Here is a 16,787-nt window from a genome sequence, read left to right as displayed (position 1 = left end):
AACATACATATTATGTTTTATGTTGAAATGCTATGGTGCATACCCAAATAATGTTGTGCTTGATGCATAATAAGAAATACAAAACAACAGAACACCCAGTAGCTTTAGTTACACTCTGTCACTATGAGTGTTACATAAACCGCTCTAAAAGCACAACAATTTTATACATCACCTATGTAACTTAGAAAAAAAAAAGTGCTGCGTCACCAGCCGGCGTTCCTGCATTTTTTTTTTACACAGGCAGCAAATCTTGACAGTCTAAGAAAACAGTCATAAATAAGATGAGAAGAGTAGCCGCTCACGAACGCTCTAGAGAGCCGCGCTCCTAAATCACAATGTAGCAAACTCTCGCTCATTATCAGTGTACAGAAATACATATACGTTGCTGTAATCACGCAAATGGCTCATATTGGCCTTCCCCAAGATTTAGTGCGCAAAATGGTCATCGAAGTTGGTTTTTACGCCTGCTGTGCACAGATCGTGTTACGATCACGGCCAAACACCGGTGCGCACATGGCAGTCGCAGTGCGTCGTGCGTATATGGCGGACGAAGTCGCCCGGCAGAATCGAGAACGCGCGGTATCCGTTTGCAAACTAAATTAAATGTATCCGATTTAGCTTGTGAAATTATACAATGAACGTATACGTGCCTGTGAAACTGTCAGGTGTTAGTTTCGTCCTTATTGGAAACATTCAATAGAAGCCGACGGCGGTCCACGATGTTCATACCCAAAAGCACAAGCTTGCCTCATTCCGGCTCGAAGTGACGAAATGTTTCCTTCGTAGCTCGCTCCACGGAAGGGAACAAAAAAACGCGTGCATAAGCTCCCGATAGCAGCGCTAAGCTGCTGCCCACAATCGTAGCACAGTTCCAGCAGTAAACACGATCGGCGTGCAAAACAACCACCGGCTGCATTACTTCGCACAAAACATTTTATTTTCGTTCTTAGCAACCATTATGTCCGGGCACAAAGTATTTGTACTTCAGTAAACACTCAGCCCGATGTGTCACCGGATATCAAGCTCTTCCAACACGGCGGCCTTCCCGCGACGCAGTCGGCTTGGAAAGCATATGACGTTGGCCGCTCAGTGTTGCCAGTCAAATCCCGACCTTTGCAGTACTCTGAAATGTTTTCCAGTGACTCTAGTCAGAGCGAGTATAGATATGAAAGGCGCTAGTAAGAGGGGGAAGGCGACTGTAGAAAATCATTTTCACCCCACCGCGTCGAATGTGCACAATGCCCTCTCACGCTCCCTGGCCGTCCACACATTAGCCACTTCGCAGCTGTAATTATCCGTGACTCCCCTAGAAGCATTCCAGAAACTGCAGCGCTTCCCTTTCTACTAACTGCGAGGCCAGGGGGGAAGCAGACAGAACTGTACAGAGGATAAGTACGAGAGGGAGAAGGGGCAGTTGCCGTACAAAATTGGGGGGGGGGGGGAGGTAAGGAGCAAGGAAACTCGACTACTTAATAAAGGGAAAATCAGGCATCCGCCCGTCCTTGTCCGGGACTCGAAGCCGGGACCACCGCCTTTACGGGGCAGCCGCTCTACCATCTGAGCTAACCAGGCGGCTAGCAGTTGGCAGGGCGAAGTGGAATTTGTCGACAGCACTAAGCAAAGTATTTTACCTAATAGTTCTGCGGAATCCCGCAAGGTGGAGAGCAGTAATTAATAAAGGGAAAATAAGACATCCACCCGTTCGTAGCAGTTGCTACAAAGGAAACGCATACGGTTCCCTCGAAAGAAAAGCTCTTTATTTCCCTTTATTAATTACTAAGGCAATGGCGGAAGCTAAGGCAATGGCGGAAGCCATTTGTTCGTGACATTGCAACAACGGTGGCGCGGCCGCCTTTGTGCATGAATTTTCCCTGTACAAGATAGCGGTCTTGGAAGAGTTTGCAACTAGAAAGGTCGGCCATATTCGGCTGTAAAGTTAGGCAGGAAAGCCACTTCCCGTACGTGTAGGCACCGCAACCATGCAAAATTGCCAGCAGCGCTTTCTGTTTTCACTTTCATTTTGATTGGCTTTTTTACTTTGTTGCAAGTACAAGTCGATCCGTCACTCCCCGTTTACGAGCCCAAATTTTACGTTTGCGTGCTGTAGCACCAAATTATTACTGAAAATACAGCACGTGACGAACAAATACACCAGCGCATGATAGTAAAGTATGGGAACCTTTCCATTTTCAGTGCAATATGTCAGCAGTAGTACTAGTCCGAACAGAAGCTGTAATTATTATTAAGCATGCGTGGGCTCACGGCTTGTTACAGCTCAATGAATTGAATGTGTGTACTCGAAGAAAAAAAAAGTGCAGATCCCACGCACTTTGGGAATCGATATAAGCGAAGCTTTGAATGGTGTTTGCGCTCACTGACGGTATCTGGCAGGGATGCTGATGACATTCGTGATGGGATGGGAAATCTTACCTTGCCTGGACCACTTGTCCACGTGGTGCACACAGAGGTGTGTTTGCTCGAGGCGTCGATACGTGCCGTTGTCCGTAGCCAGCGAGAACGTAGCACTGTCATTGGCTCACACGGCGATCACCGTTCAAATTACCCGCGAACGCCTACCCTATCGCACTTACACCTGTGCCGTCACGACCAGGGATCAATGCCACACGTGCATGCTAAGTGAACCCGAGCGTAAGGAAGCGTTTGACTTCTTTTTGCGTTGCCGAGCGGGCTAATGTTGCGCAACGTCGACGTCGCCGTACTTGAGTCGCACAAACGCGCTCACCAGCGACGCCGTCACGCAGCAGGCACCTGACTTCGCAATCTCGTGGGAAGGGAAACAGTGTCAGTGCAGTGGATAGATGGGCGGCCATTTGGTTCTTGTAAATGGCCACTCGAGCGCACCTGACTGACTGTCCCTTCTAGTCGCCGACCCGTTGGAAGCCAGCAATCGGTTGCTGGTCGGCACTGCACGTTTACTACAAGGTGATGACGTCTGCTCTCGTCATTATACGCAGTCCGCTTCAATGTCCGGGGCGTGTAGACTTCGAACGCTAAAGGACATGATTGGGACGTCTCCGTTTCTTTCTCTACTGAAACATCGTTCGCGACACTTATCTCGCCTCCCACACCCCTGCCGTGAGCTGTCAACCACCCCTCCACGTGGCGAGCAAGGCAGCAGCAGCCGTAGGAATGTTGAAATAATAGGCAAGGAAAGGTCCCATTTAAAATGCTATGCTTCAGCGCTGTAGCGTCCCACATTCCTTATGTTTAATGCATGAAAATGAAAACATAACACGGTTCAGAGGGATGATGAGCAGAATGGCATGCATTCATACCATTGCCCTGCACCGCTATGTTGATTATAGCGATTCCAGTATGGCTTTATTTTCGTATTTAACATGTAAATGACAAAGTTCACCGTGTTATATGTCTCTTGAAGCCGACACGTGCAGACTAAGGCTACCGGCATCACGTGTTTTCTGTGCGCGTAAATTGTTTTTGGCCGCAAGTTCTGTAAAGTCTTGCTCAGATTAAAAGCAAAACCAGTCGTCTATTTCTTCATTTTACACAGCTCATATTACAACCCATAGTGATGCGTTCTATGACACTGTTTATGCAAATTAACCGCCACAGCACTTGCGAACGCACATATTTCGGCCAGCAGCATAGCGTAGTAAACAACAAAGATTTCAGATGATATAGTCCATGAGCCAAAGAAAGTATTTCTACGAATGAAATAAAGACTTTAGCTTTTATCGGTCTGTACTATATCAGCACAATTTCAATGTCTATGAGGCAAACGGAGTTTCGACACAGCAGATGTTCACCGAAATAATTATTAGCATGAAATAGAATATGTTTCCTTTTAACTAATGGTAACGACTGCATTGGTGGCCTAAATGAACGCGGGCATGCCCACGCGTAGAAATTTATTTGTTCAAAGTTAAATTTGTTCGAACAGCGGGATATCTGTGCCCGTCAGGAGTCCTCAGAGACTGTGGGTTTTCATCGATCTTATGTGGTCCCTGTTGAATGCAGATACCACACTTTCAATGCCCTAATGCTGTGAGTTAGTTTTTGTGCAGTCCACTTTTAACGATATCAAGAAGAACGAAAAATCTGATCGTTATAACCGATCATCGCTATATACAGACTGCCATAAAGAAAGAAAAAAAAACTGCGAAACATACCTTCCTAGCTTCAAAACCAATTTGCCAACAATACCTTGATTTAGGCGAGTTGGTTCATCGTGACAGTGTTCATAAAAACGCACTAAACACGAAGAAGAAGGAACACACACGACGGGACCGGCACCACTGACGATGAAAAATCGACGTCGCAGAAAGTGGGCTCTGAAAAGTTTGAAACGTTTATTTATGCCTCTAAGCGGCGTGTCAAGCGTTAGGCACGTCGAAACAGTCGGAAATCTTCACGTGCCTTCGCAGAATTTTCAGGTTCGCAACCGCAGTGTGCATCACATCCAGCGGCTGCGCACGCCCTGGCGGCTATAATTTAGCGTGCTTGAAATCGATGAGCGACTCTATCGACGACAGTGCACTTCGCGTGAACATTGGGGTCGGTGTCGAAGACGGGCCACAGTCAACGTCGTAGTCACTGCCGCTGATGTCATCGCCTTCGTCGCACCCCGCCGCCGTCTTCGATGGATGGATGGATTGATGTTATGAGCGTCCCTTTTGGAACGGGGTGGTGGGTTGCGCCACCAAGCTCTTGCTATTATGCTACCTAATGTACTACTTAGGTAAAAAAGAAAAAAAAAAACGCGTGATGAATTCTCATAACCAAATTATCTGACCCCTATTGCGAACTCTTTGTTTTTGTACGCCTACGTTTTTTTTTGTCGTTTCCCTCCTTTGCTTCCACCAGTCTTCCAATCACCTCTTACTAATCTTTACTGCGCAAAATTTTTCCTCCTGCTCTCGCTGAACCTGAGGGCTTCAAAGAGTCCTTTGGGGCCTAAATCGACCATTGGACAGATATCTTCACGTTCTAATAAAACATGCTCCATCGTTTCCCTAGCCTTACCGCAGCAGGCACATGCATCTTCTCCCTTATATCTCGCTTTATAAGTGCGTGTCCTAAGGCATCCCGATCTCAATTCGAAAAGTAATGAGCTTACCTTTGAGTTATCATAAGTGGTTTCTTTCCTGATTTCGTTTTTGCTTCTTAAAGAACCCCTCACCAGGCCCCATAACAAATTTCGGTTGTACGCTGGAAGTTGTTACGTGTCCTCTAGGGAGCGTTCTGCCGAAAAAAATTTTTTCAGATCAGCTTGTTAATTGCCGAGATAGAAATATTTCAGTGCCGGGAACCGATGATTTCAGCAGGTGGGCTCCACTGCCAAGCAAGGCACTCTCTCCACTCGCCCCGTCCGGCCTTCGCAAGCGAAATTCCTTCCCTGTGTTCTCCGATACCGAACCTGGAGGATCGCGGGATGCATGCGTCACAGGCCCCACCTTCATTTCTTTTTCTCCACGCTTTCTTTTTTTCCGGCGACCCGCCGTGGTTGCTCAGTGGCTATGGGGTTGGGCTGCTGAGCACGAGGTCGCGGGATCGAATCCAGGCCACGGCGGCCGCATTTCGATGGGGGCGAAATGCGAAAACACCCGTGTGCTTAGATTTAGGTGCACGTTAAAGAACCCCAGGTGGTCAAAATTTCCGGAGTCCTCCGCTACGGCGTGCCTCATAATCAGAAAGTGGTTTTGGCACGTAAAACCCCAAATATTATTATTTTTTCCGGCGCTACGCATTTCCGCTGACGGCGTCACACGTGTCTCGTTCGCGCAGCGCGTGATTTTGCGCGCTGTGCACAAGGATACATGACTAGCGGTATAATTCAGTGCTACACGAATACTGAGGCAGAACAAGCGGATCGCAGAGCATTCTCACGCGCTGGAGTGCGGTAGAAGATGGCATAGTTTTGGTACCGACGCACGTGACCGCACGACCGTGGGAAGACGTAGACGAAGCGGAAGTACACCTCTCTTTTTTTGGTGCAAAGTAAAACAAAAAACACGCAGACATTCTGTTTGTGTGTTTTATTATTTATCTAAACTTCAATTCCTCAATGCAAGCAACAAATCGCACAGATAACAGATTTTGTCTTGAATAATTCTCGAAGTCACATGTCAACACGAGCGACGTCACACTGCGGACACGACTACGTAGGCGCAGGGGCACGACTATGTCATCGTCCGCCTTGGAGCGCGGCGGCCACGAGGAGAAGGAAAAATGGCGTTCTGTTTGAAATTTCAGGTCTTTCTGCAGCGCGTAGTGGTGTAATACGTTGCAGACACGATCGTTATGGCTCAATGCGCTTGTCAGCTCAAAATGGCCAAACCTGGTGAGGTGCCCTTTAAGTTTTACTATTGACAGGTTTCTTTTCCATTAGCCACCCACGAGATTATTTCAGCCTCTCTGACTTTCATCTTAACGTTCTTTGTTGCCGTGTTGCTCACCCTACAGACCGCATACTTGCTGGTAAACTTCCTAGTTCCTTTCCTCCACTGTGAATCAATGTTATTTCTGTACAAATGGCCCAACACTTTACCGGCCCATTTTCTTTCTTCCATATTCCTCAGTCGTTCTTCATAACAAATTTTACTGTGAATTTCCCTCACTTCAAAATTTCGTAATGGCGCATGTTGTGTGTCCCTTCTACGTTCGACGTCCTGTCTTTGGGCGCTGTCGGATCTGGAGGACAATCCCAATTGCTGTCCCCCAGATTTTTGGACCTTGCCCTTGGGTGCGGGAGTTGGCCGAGGTTGAGGAGGACTTTCAGATGAAAAACTGGAGGTTTATATACGTTATTTACAGTGAGAGTACCAAGAAATTAAGTCGTAAAAGTCATCGCGCGCCGGCAGCAACTCGCACGCTGCGGCCCGTGGCAAGAAGCTCGAAAGAGATGAATCAAGGAATGCTCTTTGCTGCTCCCGATCTCTAGCTTTTAAGCCCTTCGGTGTCTCGAAGTCACGTCATGTTCTACTAATCGGCGAGCCCGCTCAGGTGGCGCCATTTTAGGCCAATGGTAGGCGCACAGGGTCGCTCCTTGGGCCCCAATTGTCCGAGCGCTTACTTCTCTCTGCGATATTGCCTCGCTTGATTGCAAGCGCCGACACGATAGGCGAAAGGGGGTGATGTTTCAGTGCTGCAAAGCAGCTTTGTTCGGGACCTGCGTTACCTGGAACCGTGCCGGGCTCCCGCTACACTTTCGGTAAGAGTCAAGCAGTGAATAGCTACACCTGCGGTGCACGAGGTGGGGCACACCAACTCGTTTGCACGTGCGGCGCCTCGGGAACGGGGTACATGTGCTTCTGCGCTCCTGAATTAGCTGTGGCGCGATTCGTTGTGGTCTGGTGAACTCGAAGGAGGCTCAGGAAAAGGTCCCGTATTTAACAGCGCGCAAAAGTTAAATAAGCGCCTTCAAAACTTGTCGATCGCATATCACCCTGCGCAGGTTAATTTGTAGTCTTGCCGTGAGTGCCCAATGCGAGGCGTCCCACTGACCTTTGGTTGCCATCGAGTCCTGGTTGTACCCCTCATTTCAAGCAAACAACCACATTTCGAAAAGTAAGTCCTGCAACCATTACACCTTTCCGCATACCCCGGAGCACCTCGTAACTATTGTATCCCCATAGCGCTCTCTGCGTCATTATGGCTAGATTTCTCTTCCTCTTTACTGTTACTTTTTCCATCTCTATTCATATACCTATTGCCTTCGTTTATCCATATACCAAGATATTTATATAATTTTACCCGAGCTATTTCCTGGCCTCGTATTGCTACTGTCCGAATTCACTGTTTCTCTTGAATACCATGGCACCTGATTTTCGAACGATAAATTCCAAACCTAAATTCTTACCTTCCTGTGCACAGATATCAGCCAGATGTTGCAAATCACTTTGATTGTTAGCTAGTAACTTCACAGAACGAGGCAGCGTCATATGCACTCAGAAACTCCTCCATCGAAGCACGTTATTTTATCGCCAGTAGCGACCTGCTCCCAGAGTTCGGTAATGCCAGCGACTGCCACCGTGTTGTCAGGCATGGGGATTTCGTCCTGGCGCCAAAAACGCGCAGTTCCCGTTGATAGGCATGGTCACTGCTTCTGTCTAGCCTTCATGATCCTGGCGCTCGCAGTTTTCAAGATCGTTGATATCATCAACTACATAGGCTCCTACTTTGAGACTATACTCACGGAATGGAATGGAATGGAAAAACTTTATTTCTCTATATCTCAGAGAGATTGGTGGTGGGCCGGTGTCTTCATGTTTTGAGTCCTGGCCGCTTGACAAGGTCGGCGCCCCTATTCCAGGGCACCGCTGAGTCTTGCTGCCTCGCAGGCGTGCTGCACAATTGCCCGCAGGGCTGCGAGCTCGCTGCTGGTGAGCAGACCCTCCCATTGTTCCGCATTTGGGTTATTTACTTTATGGAATGCGAAATTACGCTTGCATTCCCACTCGCGGACAACTTTCTGTGGCTATGAATGGAAAGCTACGGACGCGTGGCTGCTGCACACGTGTTACCACGCCAAGAAGTCCGGCAGCGTTTGAACGTGCTTTTTGGTTGCTCGGCACAGACGGAGAATCGACGCAGCTTCCACGTGCGGCGGTTTCGGGTTTGCCCAGACGCGCAGGGGCAAAGCCGCAAAACAAGTAAACCTTTACTTTATGTGGCGTGTTCTGTCTTACCTGTTGCTAATTGGGAGCTTACGGTTTGACTTCCCCAGCATGAGCTTACATGGGTTAAAACGCGGGACTATTCAGAATCGCTCTAACTTCTGCGCGCTTTGCCTCCGTAACTTTCCTTTCATGCCCACGGAAAAGTTGTCCGCTAAATTTACAGCTTTGCCGGTGCAACATAATCGCACCCATAGAATAAGCTATAGAGTATGTCCAGACTGCACTCGAGAATAGGCGCACCTGCCGCTGCTTCCGCGGCTCTGTTCCGCGCTCGCTGCGGAAGAGAGAGAGAGAGAGAGAGATTGTCGAAAACTCAGAAACGCAAATTTCACGATTATTCTGCATGGAAAACGCCGCCGAAAAGGTAGAATTTCGATCGTTATATCCGATATATGGGGAATAACATATCATCTTATATGTTCTTTTTTCCCTCATAGCCCTAATGCATAAGTAAATACTCCGAAGTCGAATCATCGTTACAGCCGATGTATCGTTATATGGGGTTCGCTGTAAGTGGACGGCACTGTAGCACTCGGTATATCGCGTTTGTTTTTGCCATATGGTCCGTCCAAGTGAAATAAACAGCTTATTCACATTATTTTTGTGTTTTCTAGTTTGTGCATATGACAAATAGGCATTATTAAGCTGTGCTGTGTTTCCATTCCACAATAGTGTGAAAAGCTTTCGGTTAATATAAATGGCGGCATTTGAGCGGCAAAGCAGACTATGATGGACGCAGTAGTGGAGGTCAGCTGATTATTTTGACTACCTGCAGCTGTCAACAGCGAACCCAAAGCACAGTGCGCGATCGTCTTTGCATTTCGGATGGATGGATGTGTGCTATGAGCTGCACCATAGCAGCGGGGTGGTGGGTGGCGCCACCTAGTTCATTTTGTTTCTTCTTTAGCCAAATGTCTTACCTATCTGTCCTTTTTTAACAGACAAAAATTCCAGGCATCAAGCTTTCGAAATCATTATTGCGAAATATGTTTTCGTACGCCTCCATCGTTTGCGGTTTCCCTGCCTTCCTGCCACAAAAACTCCGATCGCCTTTTACTTATCCCTGTTGAGCAGATGTTTTCTTTCCCTTCTATCCCTGAATCCAAAAGCTTCAATGTGGCCAGCGGAGCCTACACCGACAGCTGGATAGATGTCTTCACGTGTGCGCACATAAACAATGTTTGTTATGCGGGTTCGTTTTAACGCTTGTCATCTGTCAGTTGCGACGTCCACTTATTTGGTTGTTCACCCAGATATGCTACAGCCATGGACCCCTATCACGAGACAGCAGGAATAAATTGGAAGGTTTCAGGTGTACTGTGGAGATAAGTCTTCCGGAAATGAAATTCCAGTAGCGGTGTGTAACGTATATAATAAGCTCCTATTCAATTCAATTTCTCTTTAACAGCATTCGATTCGGTGTGGCAAGTTGTAACAAAATAGAAAGCATACAGTACACCTTCTTAGGATGTTTCATTGGGATAGAAATCGCGCACACTGCCGGATCACGTGCCCTGCACCCTAGACAGCGCGCGTGGTGTGGGAGACCACGTGATTCGAGTTTCGGAGCCGCGCTGCAATGATGTGGTAAAAGAAAGGGTACAGCGTAAATCAGTCGCTTTTGGAAGTGTAAACCCCCTCACCGCTGCCACCACTCATCGCGCAAGCGCTGTGGTCAGACTGAGTCAAACAGATTCTAAGTCAAACACTCAAATGTAGAGAAAGACTTAATGTGCATTTGGCCCGCTTGGTAATGTTTAGTGACGCTACATTTGAAAAATGTTGGAACTGACAGCAAACAGCTTGATGTTTTTTTTTCGGCTATGGGGAATTTTGTGTTTCAAGGGCTGCTTAGTAAGACCCGGAGTGCAAGTAATTACTAGACGCTCTATGGCTCTGATAGTGTGCAACACTCATTGTGAATGAGCGTGTACGTGAAGAACAATGTTCATTTGCATGGACCTGGCCAGCAGAAAAAGTTAGCTAAATTCACTGCTCCTCTTTAGATTCTCGAATAAACAAAAAAATATTATCTCTTCATAGAATCGAAGACAAGGGCATGCTGCTTGATTACGAAAAATTTCGGAGTTTCAACTTGAATTGTTTTGCCTCTTCTTCGGTAATGCACAACAAAGCTAAGCCGTGAACTGCCAAGTTGAATTAATAAGAACTAACGGACTCTTCATCAGAACACAAAACAACTTCGCTTACGTGATAAGTGCTCTGTAGCCAAGAAAACCACAAAAATATTGTTTTGCATTGACAAGGAAAAATATATTCATCCATAAACCCTTATTGTTTTGCCAATGTTTTATTATAGAGTCTCTATAAAGTTCTCATTGCTCTACATGCAATATCTCTTCATAGAAACCTTGTACAACATTTAATTTCAAGGTACCGCAAACTTCATTTTGTCATATTGAACAGTTTTACCGGAAACGCAGTGTAACGGAGGCTAGTACAGCAAGAACGCCGTTTTTCTTTTTCTCACGCTGTTTAGATTTTCGGGAACGCTTCAGGCTAGACCATAATACTAGGTGTCATTGGTAAGCGCAGAAAGCAAGCTTTCTAATGCAGTATAGCTCACATCATCCAATGACCACAGAAAGCACAGTGTGTCCGCAAACAATGACTAAAATGCGGAGTGCGTGCCGCTGGAGTGGGACGCCACCTCACAAAGCAAATTTTGGCTGTATACACTGGAAGTGGTAGCCTGCCCTCTTGGGGGCGTTTTACCGCAATAATTTTTCAAATTGGTTCATTAATAGCTAAGACAGAAATATTTCAGTGCCGCGAACCCATAATTTCAGGAGTCAAGCGTCACTGCCAATAAAAACACTCTCCTTGCACTTAACAAGGCTCCAAAACAAAATTACTTCCCTGAATTTTCCCATACCGGAGCTGGAGTATCGCGTGGCACGTACTACGTTATGGGCCTCGACTTATTTCTTTTTCTTGTTTTCTTGCGGATCAGTGGACTTCTGCTGACAATCGCGCGAGTTGTTGCGTTTGTCTGGCCTTGCGCAGCACACGATTTTCTGCGTTGTGCACGAGAACACCTGACTAGCGGTATAAGTCAGTGGCAAAAGAACACTGAGGCAGACGCAAGCGGTTGACAGAGCATGATCGTGCGCTGGAGCGCGGAAGAAATCGAGATAGTTTCGCTCACAGCACACGCAGCTGCACAACGTGAGAACAAGCAGAAGGAACAGAAGCACATCTATCTTGCTCCAGTACGAAGTTTTACTACTTCTTTCAACTTCAATTCGTCTGTTGCAGCAACAGATTACACAAATAACAAGCGTTGCCACGAATAATTTTCGAAGTGCCACGGCGAGCAACGTCAAATCATAAACATGTACGGAGTCGCCCTCGCTGATATATGTCATCCCCCCCCTCTTGGAGCGTGGTGGCCGCTAGGAGAAGGGCATAGAAAGTTTAGTTTGAAATTTCGGTTCTTTCCTTGGCGCGTAGCCATGTAATTCTTTGCAGACGTGTTCGTAAGCGCGCATTGTATGCACTGCGTGCGTCGGCTCAAAATGGCTAGACCTGGTGAGGTCTGTCTCGCTCGATGAAGGGACACAGCACTGGGGAGCCCACGCAGAGATCAGGGCGTCGACTGCGCCGCAGGGAAGGAAGCGAGAATGCGCGCACAACGGCTAAAGCCACTTGCCGATGTGGCCTCCTAGGAGTTCACCATCGGTTCCGGGTGGTTTGGCGTATATGAAAGGTCCGGGCTTTCGCCGAGGCTATGGTGGTGAGACACAAATTCTTCATCACATGGGCCAGTCGTAACATATTCCAACCTTTCCAGTGTTTCTTGCCTGAATTAATATTGTTACGGGGACAAAAGAAGCTTGACAATATATTTACAAGGTATATACACCGGGCAGAAAATATGCATACATGATGGAGCCCGTGCGCACGACTATCGGCGGTTGTTGTCCTCGTCCTCGTTCGCTAATGCAGTGCTTCGTATTATCACTCCCAACGGCGAAGGCGCTGTCCCGGCTCTTGGTAGGTTTGACTGATACCGTTCACGTCGCTCGACTGAAGCGGTATCAGAGGAGGATCGCGGCTTGGAGGTATCGAGGGCATGTAACTCGTAGTTCACGTCTGTCACTTGACACAACACACGGTATGGGCCTGATTAGAGAGAAATCAGCTCCTCGCAAAGACCAACTCCCTCTGCTGGTTTGCAAAGAAGAACTATGTCAAAATGGTTAAAGCGGGCATCGCGGTGACGAGCGCCATAGATGCGTCGTTGGGTTTTCTTGGGCAGTGGCCACACGCAGGCGCGCAATCTCACGTGCCTCGGTCTCTCTAGATATGGCATCTCGGGGCATATTCTGACGCATCCAGAATGGCTGGGACGATTGTGTCAAATGGTAGTGTTGGATCTCGTCCGTACAAGAGAAAAAATGGAGAGAAACCAGGATAATCATGGCGGGACGTATTGTAGGCGAACGTGACGAACGGCAGAGCGGCATTCCAGTCATGGTGCGCGGTCGGTGGAGAGGAACATAGCGCGCATTTCTATGATAGTTATATTGAGCAACTCTGTGAGTCCGTTCGTCTGAAGGTGATACGTCGTTGTAAAATTGTGCTTTGGAAAGCAGGTGTACACGATCTCCTGGACAACCTGTGAGGAAAAGTAGCAGCCTCGGTCGGTAAGGAGTTGTCGGGCAGCGCCGTGGTGGAATATCACTGTGTCGACACAGTTCCCGATAGCTGGCGATACTCTTTGTCTTTGTTGTAAAAACATGCTTTGCAACAGATGGAACAGCCTTCGAGCGAACCTCGCTGGTCATCTTTAATACGGAAGTAACTGTTTACTTGTCCAAACTCTTATGCTCTTCTTTTTTTCTTTCTACGCGCAGGTTTTACGGCAGAAGGACTGCATTCCCGACAACAGAGCGTTTCACCGAACAAGGGCCTGGTGAACCATGTTTACATCCTCAGAACCTGTCATCACCAAACGTGCACCCGACAGCGTCAGCACCGATAGAAGTGCGCTGAAAATTCTATGCACTAAGAGGGATGGTGTGAGCTGTAGCTTACTGAAGCACCGTCGAGATTTGAACGAGATCCTGCTAGGTGCTTCCCTGGAGCTTCAGGAAGATAGGCGAGGAAAGAGCAGAGGGGATGTGCTAATTGCTTGTGTCCAGGCAAGCACTTGCGGGCACGCTGTACATGGCTCAGGGGAAGCCTCGCGCAAAGCGGAGGCACTGGATCTTTTTGAACATCTACTCGCCGAGCATCGCTGCATCACAGCTGTGGAACTCAACTTAAGACGGATGGGTCGTTGTTCCCTGCTCTCAGCATTGAAACGCAATCGCTCCTTGAAAAGCATTACTATCTGCGGGGCAATTGTATCATCTTCGGACGGGGCTTTCTTGTTCGAAGTGCTCAGTCCTATACCGCAGCTTGAAGATATCGCATTCAAGGTCCACCAGTTTGAAAACGAGAGGGTACTTCGGATGCTTATGTCTGGAATGTCACTTGACTCACGCCTGCGCAATCTGACAGCACTGGACGTCTCAGACCTTCGAATGGATAAACCTCATGCGAGTTTGTTCATCCGGAAGCTCATTCGAAACAAAAGCATCGCTGAACTTGCCGTCGCAGAATGCGTCTTCGGCTACCGCGATGAAGCCTCCAACGCACTCTTCGCCACATACCTCGCCCACTCCACGCTCCGCAAACTGACTCTCAAACCAAAGCTCTTTTCCGGCAGCGTGTCACTCCTGATGGAAATCATCGATGCCATTTGCAAGATGAAGACTTTGCAAGAATTGAATGCAGACATCGTCGTGGACAACGCATTATTGTAAGTATAGCTTAAATTGTATTATGAGCCGACGCTACCGATAGGGCATTTCGCAGCACATATTAGGGGGCTTTAGCTGAATCACTCCATTTATTTATTTATTTATTTATTTAGAAATACTGTCAACCCTCAGTTGAGGGTGATAACAGGGAGGGATGTTACATATACGTTCATACAAAACAGCCAGATACAAAAGAAATATGCACATACACTACAGTGTCCTACGGATACAATACAAGATACTATATACAGACTGTAAGACATGTATTCAAATGTTCAACCAGCTGACGAACCAGCTAGCACCATAATGCCAAACGCGTCATATAAGTATATTTGGCACTAAGTATGCCACATCAAATTTATATTAAGGGATCCAACTTAACGCAAAACTTATAGCATAGCATTTCGTCTGCCAGAGCGACCTTTTGAATTGTGGGGAGTTGCGCAAGCAAATCATTTTCACCACACCGATAAAATTTATTTAAAATAAGTATTTTGTTGAACGTAATCACTCTTCATTGCATGAAATAAAAGTGTACCTCTTCTTATATATTTCTTTGACTTCAAGCTAGGCTTGAGAATTACATATTTATAAACGAATTATATGTCACGGCGAGTTAAGTTGTTTTCTTGATTTTTGTAGTGATATTTGTTGAATTTACCATTGGTGTCTATTCAAACTCTCGTTTTATTTGTCACTCAAGACGAGAGCACTAAATGTTGATCAGTTTAAGTTGGACTTGCTCTTAAAGGACAAAAAAGCGCTACTGAAGTGACTCGGTAAGATTGCCTATCGTTTTTAAATTATTACTAATAGTTTCGAAGGAAAATGATGAGCCCTACCGGAAATAGTGACAAACAAACTTGGTTCTCGTTGAATTCTGCCCCGGACCCTCAGCCCCCATTTCAATCTGACGTCATGTTTATCACTATGTCTGTTGCACTTTTCATTTACGCCGCCTCGTTGACATGATGGTTGTCGAAGCCTCATGGATCTTTTGAAGTAGAATGTGGTGTTTTATTTCTGGAAACGTAAATTCTTTTCTACTCGTTAAGAACCATCGATTTCTGTTATCTAGCATAAGATAACACTTGAGCTCTAAATATTGTTTTTGTCGCGTTTTCTTACTTTAGCTATAATTTTCTAACAAATAATTTTTTTGTACATGTGTTTCCAGCATCAGTACGGTCACCCTCTTCGTCAAAGTCATCACACAGAGTGCCACACTACGGCGCCTGCGGCTACCTTCGACGTTATGCGAGTGCCTTGCGTCATTCTGGTATCAAAGTATCCAGTTCCCGGATCCCCAAGCCGCGGCGTGCATGAAGTCCTTGTGCGAAGCCCTACGAGAATCGAACTCGTCCCTCAGCCAGCTGACCATCGATTTGCGGACCTTTGGAGAAGCAGAGTGCCACGACTTCTTCGGCGCAATCGCACGCAACGACGCCATGAAGTCCGTGGTCGTGAACTCATTGCCCTGCATAAACGGACTCGACCGAGTCTCCACAACTATCCGGGAGCGGGGACTTGACGATCGTGTTGTCATCAAGGGTCTTTGCATTCACGACAACACCAAGCAGCTACAGCAATGTCGGCAAATCTATAATGCAACTATCAGAGCGAGCAGCCCAGTGCCCAATGTCGCACCCTCAGTCATCACAGCTTTACGTGTCGTCAGTGGTCGCGAGCACGTAACTTCACTGCGGGTTGATTGCTATGGCTTCAAACGCGATGAGTTTTCCGCCCTGGCAGCATGTATAAGGGACTCCTCCGCGCTCAGTGAGGTAGACATAGACCTGAGTCCCGCATTGGACCTTCGGACAAACCAGGAACTTCGGGACCTGGAACAAGAACTGGTGTCAGCCCTTGCCTCTAACCTCAAGCTAGTTAGAGTCAACGTCAAGGGTGCGCTGCTTTCCTGGGACGACCTGAACGTGCTCGCGCGTGGCGCTACCAAGAGTCTCTGCCTCACCGAATTCACCGCGACTCCTGCGTGCATCGTCGAAGCGATGCGTCATGAAGGCCGTGGAGACGTGCGCAGGTGTTCCATACACAAGGCGGAAGCGCTCACGGAAGCATCCAAGCGCAAGGACAGCGCGCTGCTGGACATTCTGGTATGGCTCTGTTCTGAACTGTTGTTTGTTTGTGGCCATTACAGGGAATGCGGTGGCCTGCTAATGACAGCGCACACACAGGACTTTACAGATTGATGCTTCTTGGAGCATTACTAGGCGGAACTCTGATTTCCATCAACATGTTGCGTCATAAACGCCACCATTCTGCATGATTACACATA

This window comes from Dermacentor albipictus, chromosome 8 (assembly GCF_038994185.2).
Source record: "Dermacentor albipictus isolate Rhodes 1998 colony chromosome 8, USDA_Dalb.pri_finalv2, whole genome shotgun sequence".
Lineage (NCBI taxonomy): Eukaryota > Metazoa > Arthropoda > Arachnida > Ixodida > Ixodidae > Dermacentor > Dermacentor albipictus.
The sequence above is the reverse complement of the archived record's forward strand: the minus strand, read 5'-3'. Positions refer to the sequence as shown.